The following is a 12,876-nucleotide window of genomic DNA, read 5'->3' on the forward strand; positions in this document are numbered from 1 at the left end:
GGAAGAGGGAATACAGCATTCAAGAGGCACAGAGCTGTCTTAGCTCAAGAACAGAATCAGAAGGGGTAATATTGACCTCAGAAAAATGATCACAAGGTTCAGAACCATGTAATTACAGAACCAAACAACAACAAAAAAAGAAAGAATAATTAATAGAATAGACACTGGTGAGAATTGAATTACTGGCACTGAGAAGCTTCGTTAATCAGAGTAAATGCAGATAAAAAATAATACAGAAAAGAAAGCAATAAATGAAGCGACAAGATCCAGAACGCAGACCAAGATAATTCAATCATAAATTTCTCTCCATGAAATAGGGGCCCATCACATGGTACAGAGGTACACAAAACTATAATTCAGGAAGAATAGCTCATAAATAAAGAAAAAGGCTGCACTTCCAAATTAAAAAGAACGTTCCCCCCTCACCGCCCCCCTCCCAACCCCGCCAGGGAAGTCTGATAGAGAAAGCTCAAATCCCATGTGATGGCTGAATCTCAAGGATAGAAGAATTCTTTAGACATCCAGGGAGAGAAGGCAAATCATCTTCAACAGAGGAGAAATAAAACTGGCATTAAACTTCTCTGCAGCCACATTCAGGGTCCACAGATAATGCAGCAAAGTCCACAAGAGTGCTATAAAGAGTGGGATCCGCAGGCCAGTAGCACGGGTGATACCTTGGACACTTGTTAGAAATGCCGAATCTCTGTCCAGACCCTCTGCCAGGCTCCCTGAATCTGCATTTTTAACAAGCCCCCAGGTAATTTCTACACATATTCAAGTTTGAGAACTAGAAATCTACAATGCTTTCAGGGAAGGTGTTGGCAGGGATCTCCTCTTTCAATTAGGATGCCATTCTATTTATAAGGTCTTATTTTCAAACCATGAAATGACTCGCTTAAAGCCATCGCACCAGGAGTCTTTCTGAAGTCTTGATAACCTAATTCGGACATCTCAAAGAATTCAGGAACAAAGAGGCAAGAAGTGAAAGCACAGTGTTGACTTTGAATCCGTTTGATCAGAGAGCAAAACAACCAGGAGAAATACAGTGAACCGAACTTGAACGCGGTAACCCGGATGATGTAACCGTGATGTAACTCTGGACTCCGAAGATGGGAGGGAGAACATCCCCTAAGGCTCACAGCAGACAGTCTGTAAATACTTCCCAAATCTGAAGGATGTAACGTTTTTAAAAAGCATAATGACTTAAATATCTTACTGTTTTTAATGTTCACCCCTGTACTTTTTTAAAATTAACCCTAGAGACCTATTTTAGGAAATGAGTTTTCCTGTGGTAGAGACATGTGAAGTTCAACAATTCCAATTTCACTTCCTTTTATTTTTCTTACACTGAATTCAACAACATGTAATTTATGCTTCTTGGTGCAATTGTGAATGGGATCAGTTTCTTTATTTGTCTTTCTGTTGCTTCATTGTTAGTGTATAAGAATGCAACTGATTTCTGTACATTGATTTTGTATCCTGCAACTTTGCTGAATTCATGTATCAGTTCCAGCAGACTTTTGGTGGAGTCTATCGGATTTTCCATGTATAATATCATGTCATCTGCAAAAAGCGAAAGCTTGACTTCATCTTTGCCAATTTTGATGCCTTTGATTTCCTTTTGTTGTCTGATTGCTGATGCTAGCACTTCCAACACTATATTAAACAACAGCGGTGAGAGTGGGCATCCCTGTCGTGTTCCTGATCTCAGGGAAAAAGCTCTCAGTTTTTCCCCATTGAGGATGATGTTAGCTGTGGGCTTTTCATAAATGGCTTTTATGATCTTTAAGTATGTTCCTTCTATCCCGACTTTCTCAAGGGTTTTTATTAAGAAAGGGTGCTGGATTTTGTCAAAGGCTTTTTCTGCATCGATTGACAGGATTCATATGGTTCTTCTCTTTTTTTTTTATTAATGTGATGTATCACGTTGATTGATTTGCGAATGTTGAACCAGCCCTGCATCCCAGGAATGAATCCCACTTGATCATGGTGAATAATTCTTTTTATATGCCGTTGAATTCGATTTGCTAGTATCTTATTGAGAATTTGTGCATCCATATTCATCAGGGATATTGGCCCGTAGTTCTCTTTTTTTACTGGGTCTCTGTCTGGTTTAGGAACCAAAGTAATACTGGCTTCATAGAATAAGTTTGGAAGTTTTCCTTCCCTTTCTATTTCTTGGAATAGCTTGAGAAGGATAGGTATTATCTCTGATTTAAACGTCTGGTAGAACTCCCCTGGGAAGCCATCTGGTCCTGGACTCTTATTTGTTGGGAGATTTTTGATAACCGATTCAATTTCTTCGCTGGTTATGGGTCTGTTCAAGCTTTGTATTTCCTCCTGATTGAGTTTTGGAAGAGTGTGGGTGTTTAGGAATTTGTCCATTTCTTCCAGGTTGTCCAATTTGTTGGCATATAATTTTTCATAGTATTCCCTGATAATTGTTTGTATCTCTGAGGGATTGGTTGTAATAATTCCATTTTCATTCATGATTTTATCTATTTGGGTCATCTCCCTTTTCTTTTTGAGAAGCCTGGCTAGAGGTTTGTCAATTTTGTTTATTTTTTCAAACAACCAACTCTTGGTTTCGTTGATCTGCTCTACAGTTTTTTTAGATTCTATATTGTTTATTTCTGCTCTGATCTTTATTATTTCTCTTCTGCTGGGTTTAGGCTGCCTTTGCTGTTCTGCTTCTATTTCCTTTAGGTGTGCTGTTAGATTTTGTATTTGGGATTTTTCTTGTTTCTGGAGATAGGCCTGGATTGCAATGTATTTTCCTCTCAGGACTGCCTTCGCTGCGTCCCAAAGCGTTTGGATTGAACAACATGTAATTTAAAAAATGCTTGTGTATTCTGAGAGCGTGCTCATGGGTGGCGGAAGGGCAGAGAGAGAGAAAGGGGGAGAGAGAGAGAATCCCAAGCAGGCTCCTCACTGTCAGCACAGAGCCCAACGTAGGGCTCGATTTCAGGACCCTGAGATCATGACCTGAGCGGAAATCAAGTCCAATGTTTAACCGCACCCCAGGCACCCCAAGAAAATGTAATATTTTAATGGCAATCACACTTATAGTTGCCATTTTTACAAAGTATTTTTATCTTTTTATCTATTCATGATCAATATTTTATCTGTCTTGGTGCACAAAAGGCTGCATGTGCATCAGTGGTGTCTAGAATGTTGTTTAATGTTGACAACACAAGCTTTTAAAATGCTCAGTTTTCCTTTCTCTTTCTTTTTCTTTCTTTCTTCCTGTCTTTCTTTCTTTCTTTCTTTCTTTCTTTCTTTCTTTCTTTCTTTCTTTCTTTCTTCCTGTCTTTCTTTCTTTCTTCCTGTCTTTCTTTCTTTCTTTCTTTCTTTCTTTCTTTCTCTCTTTCTTTCTCTCTTCCTTTCTTTCTGTCTTTCTTGTCTTATTTTTATTTAAGTCATCTCCACATCCAATAGGGGGCCCAAACTCATGACCTCAAGATCAAGTGGCACATGCTCTCCCAACTGAGCCAGCTAGGTGCCCCTATATTTCTTTTTTGCCTAAATTACCTTAAAAGAGCATAAATAACTTTTAAAAAGTAGTATAGCAAAACAAATATGAGAGGATATAAATAGTAGTTAATTATAGGTGGTGGAAATAAAATTGGTTACATGTTTTCTTTGGATTTTTATGTATTTTTTATTTAAAGAAAGTGAAACCAAGCTTTACATTAGAACATCAAAGACATTTTTTAAAGACATTTATTTAAAAAATTTTTTGTTGTTGTTTATGTATTTATTTTGAGAGAGAGAGAGAGAGAGAGCCTGTGAGCAGGGGAGGGGCAGAGAAAGAAAGAATCCCAAGCAGGCTCGTGCAGACCCTGACTCAGGGCTCAAACCCATGAACTATGAGAGCACGACCTGACCCAAAGTAAAAAGTCAGATGCTTCACCGACTGAGCCACCCAGGTGATCCCATCAAAAACATTTTTGATCTAAAGAAGATATTTGCTGACCCTTCATACTTGGACTTTTCTGTTCCTTGCCTTCAGTGGAATAAAGGCAGAAGCCAAGGACCAAAGCACATCTAAAGAAGAATGTCTAAAAAAGAACCCTCCCTCCCAATATTAGTTGGGACTCCCAAAAGGCTACATTCTTAAGGTAAAGACAAACTACATCTGACCTCCCCAGGGCCCCAACTTCAGGGTTGCCTTGGCATAAAGGTTTGTGTCGGCGTGGCCTGGGAATAAAATTACCACTCTTGCCACAGACCAGCCTCATGCAGACCTGCACCCCGGATGTGCATAGCTGGGATGGACCGGGAATCCCAAGCCTTGAACTTGGATGAAGTGCTCCCCCGTTGGTAATGCACTAATGTACAGGCAGATATGAATGGCCAATGCCTTTAGGAGGAGGCCACTATCCTCATAGGCACCGTAGAATCCCTACAAAGTATTTCAAAGACAATCATCAGTGCTCCACTGGTGATCGCCAAGGCACAAGGAAATAAGGCAACATGAAAGAGAAGCAGCAGAAACAAGAAACAGCAGAAACAGTCCTGCCAACAACCAGATGCAGATTAGAAAACAATATCCTCGGTGCATTTAAAGACATAAACGTGTTTGGAGATATTGGCAGACAGCAGAAAACTAAGAGTAATGTTGCAGTTTTGAAAAAGAACCAAATGGAATGTTCTCAAGATGAAAAATGTAGTAGTTGAAATCAGAAGTTCAGTAGATGTGTCAAGAAGCAGAAAAAACAAAGAAGAATTAGATAATGAAAAGATTGAAGAAATTGCCCAGCATTTCAGTAGAGTGGGAAAAATGTGAACAAGACAGAAGAGAGCTTAAGAGATGTGGAGAAGTCTGACATATGTTTGATTAGTTCTAGAAAGAGCAGAGGGAAGAAACGGAGGCAATGTTTGAAGAGATAAAGGCTGAGAACTATCCAGAACTGGTTAGGTTGCCAATTCACAGATCAGTGGTTTGGTAAATTCCAAGAAGGATAAGTAAGGCCAGTACACTCACATGCTTCGGTTGGTTTGGTAAATTCCAAGAAGGATAAGTAAGGCCAATACACTCACATGCTTCGGTGTGTGCTAACCACAGGAAGCTCGGGTAGCCAAACAGATATGAAAGAGGGGTGCCTGGCTGGCTCAGAAGGGCATGCAACTCTTAATCTCAGGGTTGTGAGTTCGAGCCCCATGTTGAGTGTAGAGATTACATAAATAAAATTTTAAAAAAACACCTCAACAAAACTCTAGTGGATATGAAAGAAAGTAAACTTAAAGATAAAAACAGAAACTAGGGATAAAGTGGACCACTTCATAAGGATAAAACATTAAATTAAAAAATTTTTTTAATGAAAACATTAAATTTAAAAGGGAGGAAGCCATTCTACATTTTATGTACACCTAATAGCACAGTCTGAAGGTACATAAAGAAGAAACAACCACAAAAGAAAGAAAAATATCCATGAATTGTACTGTGAGAAAAAAAAAAAACCTTGAGTAATTGATGCAATAAACAAAAAGGACAAATAGATATAAAAGATTTGAAAAACATGATTAACAAAACTTGAACAGACATCTGTAGAGAATTGCTTGTAATAACCATAGAATGTACATTCTTTTCAAGAATGTAATATACATCCCCCCCACCCAAGATACTCCTATATATTCTGAAACAATACAGGGACATGTGCACCTGAACATGTGCACACACACACACACACACACACACACACACACACACACACAAGAATGTTTATAGCAGTATTATTCATAAGGGCCAAAATGTGGAAACAACTCAACCACCTATCAACAACAGAATGGAAAAATGGAGGTAGATCCATAAAAAGAATATTATAAAACCATCAACAGGAACTATAATCAGATATGCCGATGTGGATGTATTACATAAACATCTTGAGAGAAAAACACAAAAGCAAGATACACAAGAAGAGATATGGTATGCTTCCACTTATACAAAATATAATTAAGGGCAAAACGTAGCTGTTCTGTTTAGACTCATAGAGATATCAGGAAAATCAAGGAACTGATTTCCATAAAGCTCAGAATATCAGAATAGTGATTAATTCTGGAAAGAGGAAAGACACTGTAATCCAGAAAATACCATAGGAGATGGCCTTCTGTAGTAACAGTAGTGTTCTATTTCTTGATGTATATAGTCGTTATCTTATTTGTAAGAATTTATCGGAGCACCTGGGTGGCTCAGTCGGTTAAGTGTCTGACTCTTGTTTTCGGCTCAGGTCACGATCTCCAGGTCTGTGAGTTCGGGCCCTGTGTCAGGCTCTGTGCTGACGGTGTGAAGTCTGCTTGGAATTCTCTCTCCCTCTCTCTCTCTGTATCTCCTCTGCCCTCTCCCTCTCTCTTTCCCTCTCTCTCTCTCTCAAAATAAATAAACTTTAAAAAAAGAATTTATAAAGATGTACATATTAAGATGAATGAGGGCTTCTGTGTGTATATTATGTTTCATTTTTTTGCATTTAAATATTTGATCTAGGGGCGCCTGGCTGGCTTAGATGATGGAGCACGTGACTCTTGATCTCCTACATTGGGTGTAGAGACGACTTAAATAAATAAATCTAACTCTCTGATCTATTTAAAAATTTTTTAAAAGTTTTATTTATTTATTTTGAGAGAGAGAGAGAGAATGACTGGGGAGGGGCAGAGAGAGAGGGAGAGAGAGAATCTGAAGCAGTCTCTGAGCTCTGTGCCTACTGAGCCTGTCATGGGCTCGATCTCATGACTGAGAGATCTTGACTTAAGCCAATATCGAGAATCAGAAGCTTAACTCACTGAGCCACCCAGGCACCCCATATCTGATCTATTTTTAATGTATCCTGAAGTACTATCAAGGATTGGGTCCAACTTCAGCTTTTTTCCATATGGCTATCCAGACATCACAGTCCTCCTTACTTAAAAACCAATCTTGGGACACCTGGGTGGCTCAGTTGGTTAAGTGTCCAACTTCAGCTCAGGTCATGATCTCACAGTTCATGGATTAGAGCCCCACGTGGGGCTCTGTGCTGACAGCTAGGAGCCTGGAATTTGCTTCAGAGTCTGTCTCCCCCTCTCTCTGCTCCTCCCCCTCTCATGCTCTGTCTCTCTTTCTCTCTCAAAAATAAATTAACATGAAAAGAAAATTAAAAAAAAAAAATCAACCTCTTCCCCACTAATTTCCAGTGTGTCTTTATTGTATACTGAATTAAACACGCAACTAGATCTAATTCTGAATTGTCTACTTTTTCCCCCAGTGGCCTGTCTATTCATGCAACAATTACCAATATGACTTAAATAAAGAAGTTTTGGAGCCAAGATTCTCAACCTCTGCAGTATCGACATTTTGGACTAAATCATTCTTTTTTGGAGGGGGGTATTCTGTGCATTGTAAGATGATGAGCATAATCCTTGGCTTCTACTCACTAGATACCAGCAATAAACCCCTACTCCCATCCCAGTCCCTAGCTGTGATAATCAAAATGTCTCCAAACGCTGCTGTGTGTTCCCTGGAGTGCGGAGAAAAGTTGCAAATCACTGCTTTGGAGTATATCTTAATACCTGGCAATACTACTATTGGAGGAGGTCACCAGGAGGTTATGACCACGGGTTGACTCGCGTCCTGGACCCCGGGGGGTGATCAGAGGTTCCCCGCCCCCTCCCCTGTACTTGAAATGTACCAGGTGTGTTTTGCCCGCCATGCGGACAGCCAGAGGCATTTTCAAGGAGGCAGCCTTGAGAGAACAACGTGTTGTTGAGACCTTCTGGACACTCTACATGACGGAACTCCTTTAAGGTCGCTGTGTGAATGTTTAAGAGTCTCCTGGAGGGTTCGGAAATCTACTTGCCTGGCGGCGTCCAAGACAAGTCTCGTAAGTCCCCTTCTTAAAACCACCACCTACCGATCTGGAGCCGCCTGCCTCTGCCTCCTGTCTCTCCTGGGCCTCCCTGTATGGGGCCAGTTTGCAAACCAAGAGCCACCTCGCCACATTGCTCTTCTTATTCCTCTTGCTTGTCTAATTCTCCTGAAGCATTTCATAACCCGCGTGTCTAGTTACAGAAAAAAGCTCAGAGTATTTCTGTTGGGATGGCATTACATGTGTAGATTAATGAAGGGAAAAACTAACATTTTTCTGAAGTATTCCTACCCAAGAACATGAATATTTATATTTATTGCTATTATAAAAATAGTCTGTATGCAAGCAATGGATTTGGTGTGTTAATTTTAAAACTCAATACTTGCCTAATTTTTTAATTGTTTGTACTATTTTTTCCATTGCTTATTTTGGGTTTTCAAGTTATATATATACATATATATATGTGTGTGTGTGTGTATATATATATATATATATATATATATATATATGGCCTATAATAGAACTATCCAATAGAAGTTTTGTAATGATGGAAATGTTTAATATCTACCTCGTCCAAAATAGAAGCTACCATCAATGTATGGTTATTAAGCACCTGGACTATGGCTAGTGTGACTGAGAACTGAATTCTAACTTTCTTTTACTTATAATTACTTTATTTTTTCCATTAAGAAAACCCCATTTTTATTATTAAACTGTGTAGTACAAACTGGAAAAGTAAACAAAAAACTGACAATACTTTTTAAAAAAATTTTTTTTAACATTTTATTTTATTTTTGAGACAGGGAGAGACAGAGCATGAACAGGGGAGGGTCAGACAGAGGGAGACACAGAATCTGAAACAGGCTCCCGGCTCTGAGCTGTCAGCACAGAACCCAACGTGGGGCTCAAACTCACGGACCGCGAGATCATGACCTGAGCTGAAGTCGGCTGCTTAACCGACTGAGCCACCCAGGCGCCCCTAACAATACTTACTTTTTAAAAACATGTTTTATTTTTGAGAAAGGGTGTGAGTGGGGGAGGGGCAGAGGGGCCAGAGGATCCGAAGTGCGCTCTGCATTGACAGCAGGGAGCCAGATGCAGGAGCTTGAACTCACATATCGTGATCATGAACTGAGCTCAGTTCGATGCTCAACCGACTGAGCCACCCAGATCCCCCAACAATACTTATTTTAAATGTAAATAATCACATGTCACTGTTGGCTACCATACTGGACAGCACAGGTCTTTATAGTTCTTGCTCTTTAGTTTTATTTTTTACGTAATCTCCACACCCAACGTGAGGCCTGAACTCACAACCCCCAAATCAAGAGTCACACGCTCTATAGACTGAGCCAGCCAGGCACCCCTACTTTTTGCTTTTTGCTTTTTAAACTATGTGTCTTGAGCGCTAATTCTGTATCTAGTTGTATTGACTAATACTTCCAACACAATATGAAATAGGAATGGAGATTGCAAGCATCATTATATTGTTTCTGAATTTTTCAGGAAAAGCCTCTAATTCCCCACTAAGTAAGGAAAATGCTGATACTGTGTGTGTGTGTGTGTGTGTGTGTGTGTGTGTGTGTGTGTGTATAGTTCATATTCAGGAAGTATCCATATATCAATACTTGAGTATTTTAGAAAGAACGGGTATTAAATTGGTCAAATGTCTTCTTTACATCTACAGAGATGATTATATCATTTTCCTCTCTAGCCTTATACAGGTGATAAATTTTGGATTTTCTTTTTTTTTTTTTTTTTTTTTTTTTTTTTTTTTAAATTTATTTTTGGGACAGAGAGAGACAGAGCATGAACGGGGGAGGGGCAGAGAGAGAGGGAGACACAGAATCGGAAACAGGCTCCAGGCTCCGAGCCATCAGCCCAGAGCCTGACGCGGGGCTCGAACTCACGGACCGTGAGATCGTGACCTGGCTGAAGTCGGACGCTTAACCGACTGTGCCACCCAGGCGCCCCAATTTTGGATTTTCTAATACTGAGCCACTCTTGCGTTTCTGAGATAACCTGCACTTGGTCATAATGTATTATGGTTTCCTACCTATAAGCAATATTGAATACTCAACACTCTCATTTACTTTTTCTTTTTTCTCCTCAGCTGCCCAACATCTGATTTTAGGTTTGTTTAGTCCTAACTCAGACCACTAAGAAGATCAGCAAGCTTAGTCTACTTTTTACATAAAGTCCCAATTCTTCATCATTAAAAATAATTGTACTATATTTGTACTACAACACATAATCCTTATAATTGTTATTGATTCTTAATACTTCAAATTAAGTATATGCTTAATGCTTACCACCAATCATTATGTTAAAGTCCTTCCACTCTTATTTCTTGTCTGGAACTCACTTTAGTACCTTTATCAGAAAGAGATCTATCTATCTATCATCTATCTATCTATCTATCTATCCATCCATCTATCATCTATCTCTTTCGGGTTCACTGATCATTTTCCCTGTCATCTCCATTCTTCTACTGAAGCTATCCAATAAATTTGATATTTGAATTTATATTATAGGAATATATTTTTATATTGTATTTTTGTTTAAACATCTGTTTGTTTTTCTTTTACATTTCTGTCAATTTCCTATATTTTGATTCCCTGTGAGAATGATCCCGGTTGCCTCATTCGGCATAGTTATAACAGTGGCTTTTAATTCTGGCCTGAGGATTCTGACACCTTGGTCCTCTTGGGGTTGGCATCAGTTGATAGCCTTCTCCCTTTAAAATGGATCACATCTTTTCTGGCTCTGTGTATGTAATTTCCCATCGGACCCTGGACATTGTGGATTCTGTCATTTTCCTCCAGGTCGTTGATATTTATGTTACAGTAGGCAATTAATGGTTCTACTAAAACTGCAAATTGTCAACACGTGGGTTGGGTGATGTCTCGGCTCTCGGTTCAGAGGGACTCCAGTCCGTTTTGCACATGTGTGATCCCAGGGTGAACCAGAAACTTGGCAAGTTCTCACGGCCACTTTGGGGTCCTCGATCATCCGTGGGGTCTCTCCTAACTCTGTGGAAGCTCTGCTTGCCCCGAGACCCCTTCCTGCCCGACCGGAACGAGGGGGTGCCCTCCATCTGAGTTTAAGCCTTCCAAGATCTGCTTGCTGCGGTTTGTTGACTTTGGTGTTTTGTTCAGCATTTATCTGAAGAAAGCCCAGGGAGGCTGTAACTCCATCATGTCCAAAGCAGAACTTTCCTGGAAGGGCTCGTTGATGTGCTGGCTTTCTGAGCTTATGGAGGTTGGATTCCTCAAGTATCATTAGACATGGTTAGACCTTATCCCACCCCAGTCTCTGCATCCATTCATGAATCGAATCCAGTACAATCCTTTCTGGTTTGGGTTGCTGTTCTCAGCAAGAACCTGTGGATGATTTGGGGGTCCTCCTATTACCAGGGTTGTCAGATGCCACACTGCTTCCTTCGCTTCATCCCATGATTGATGTAGATAATCCATGCAGACCTTGCAGGTTTGGGGGACCTATCACCCAAGGTAGGACTGTTGTAACACATTACCACGAAGTAACAGACAATGGAAATTTATTCTCACAGTTCTGGCAGCCAGAAGTCTGAGATCAAGGTGTTGGCAGGTCTGCGCTCCTCTGGAGGCTTCCATGCTTCTTCCTTACTTCTGGTTTACCCACAATCCTTGGTGTTCCTTGGTTTGTAGATACATCATTCCCATTTCTACTTCTGCCATCACCTGGCCTTCTCCCTGTTTGTCTTCTGTGCGCCCAAATGTCCCTTGCTTTGGAAGGATGTCAGTCATTGGATTAAGGCCCACATTAATTCAATATTACCTAGTCTTAATTTGACTGCACCTGCAAAGATCGCATTTCCAAATGAGGTCAAATACACCGGGGTTAGGACTTGAACGTGTCTTTCGGGGAATACAATTCAACCTACAACAGGTGATTTGCCCCCAAGGGATTATAGGGCAAGTAGAAGGGATGGGGATAATTTGTAATCTAGTTGTTTTTATAGTAAATATATTCTAACTGCATAGAATTAAGTGACTTGGGTAACATCACATACATGGTAAAATAGAATCCAGCCCACAACATTCTTCTATGCATTAAATAGTAAGTTTTACTTCATTGTTTCTTTTAAAAATGAGAAACCACTAAAACAACAATATTGAAAAACTTTTAAAGGAGAAAACTCATTCACTTCCTCTACTCTCCTAAGACCAAAAAATATCCTCTCCATCTTTTCCATATGCACTAATATTTTTTACATGTTTGTAAGAAATCAAGTTTGCTAACTTTTAAATAAAAATACTCAGTATAAATTACATAAAATAAGGAATTCTGTTACAAGAAATGTAATTGCTTTGGATTTTTCACTTAAAATTAAATCCCATAATATCCAAGGGAATTTTCAAGATCTTGTCAGCTACTTTAATCTTCCTTCAGGAGTTGCTGATATTAGTCTAACTGTTCTGTTTTCACAAAGGCCCAGTATGTGATTAGGTACCAAGCATGAAGTGTACCTGCTCAAGCTAATAATTAGGCATCGAACATTATTATCAGCCATTTCGTTAATCTCAATGAGTTTAGGATGTAACAACTATAAACTGAGTAAATAATTTCTGTGACTAACCAAGACTCATGATACATAGGCTACCATCAAAATCTCTATACATTTGGTACAAAAGATTATTGTCAGTTCAGACACAAATGCCCGAAATTAAATCATCCATTGGTGTAGCACAGAGGCAGATGTGTACAGTAGCTAAGAATGAGCTTTGACTTTAGAACAAAGTGGGTTTGAATCTTGAGTTCTTGTCTTGCTGGCTGGTGAAAGCCTTAAATCTCTTTAAGCTTCAGCTTCATTATCCATAGTGGAGAAAATACACTTAATTCGTAGGCCCTTGAGAATGTTAGAAGATCAAAAAAAAAAAAAAAATGTCTGACACTTAGGCCTTCAGTAATTGAATTATTCAATGGGATGTTGAATTGAATATTGAACTATTCAATTGTTGAATAAATATTCAAAGAGGAACGGGTCTTACAGAGA

Source organism: Panthera onca, chromosome E1 (assembly GCF_046562875.1).
Source record: "Panthera onca isolate mPanOnc1 chromosome E1, mPanOnc1 haplotype 2, whole genome shotgun sequence".
In the NCBI taxonomy this organism is placed as follows: Eukaryota; Metazoa; Chordata; class Mammalia; order Carnivora; family Felidae; genus Panthera; species Panthera onca.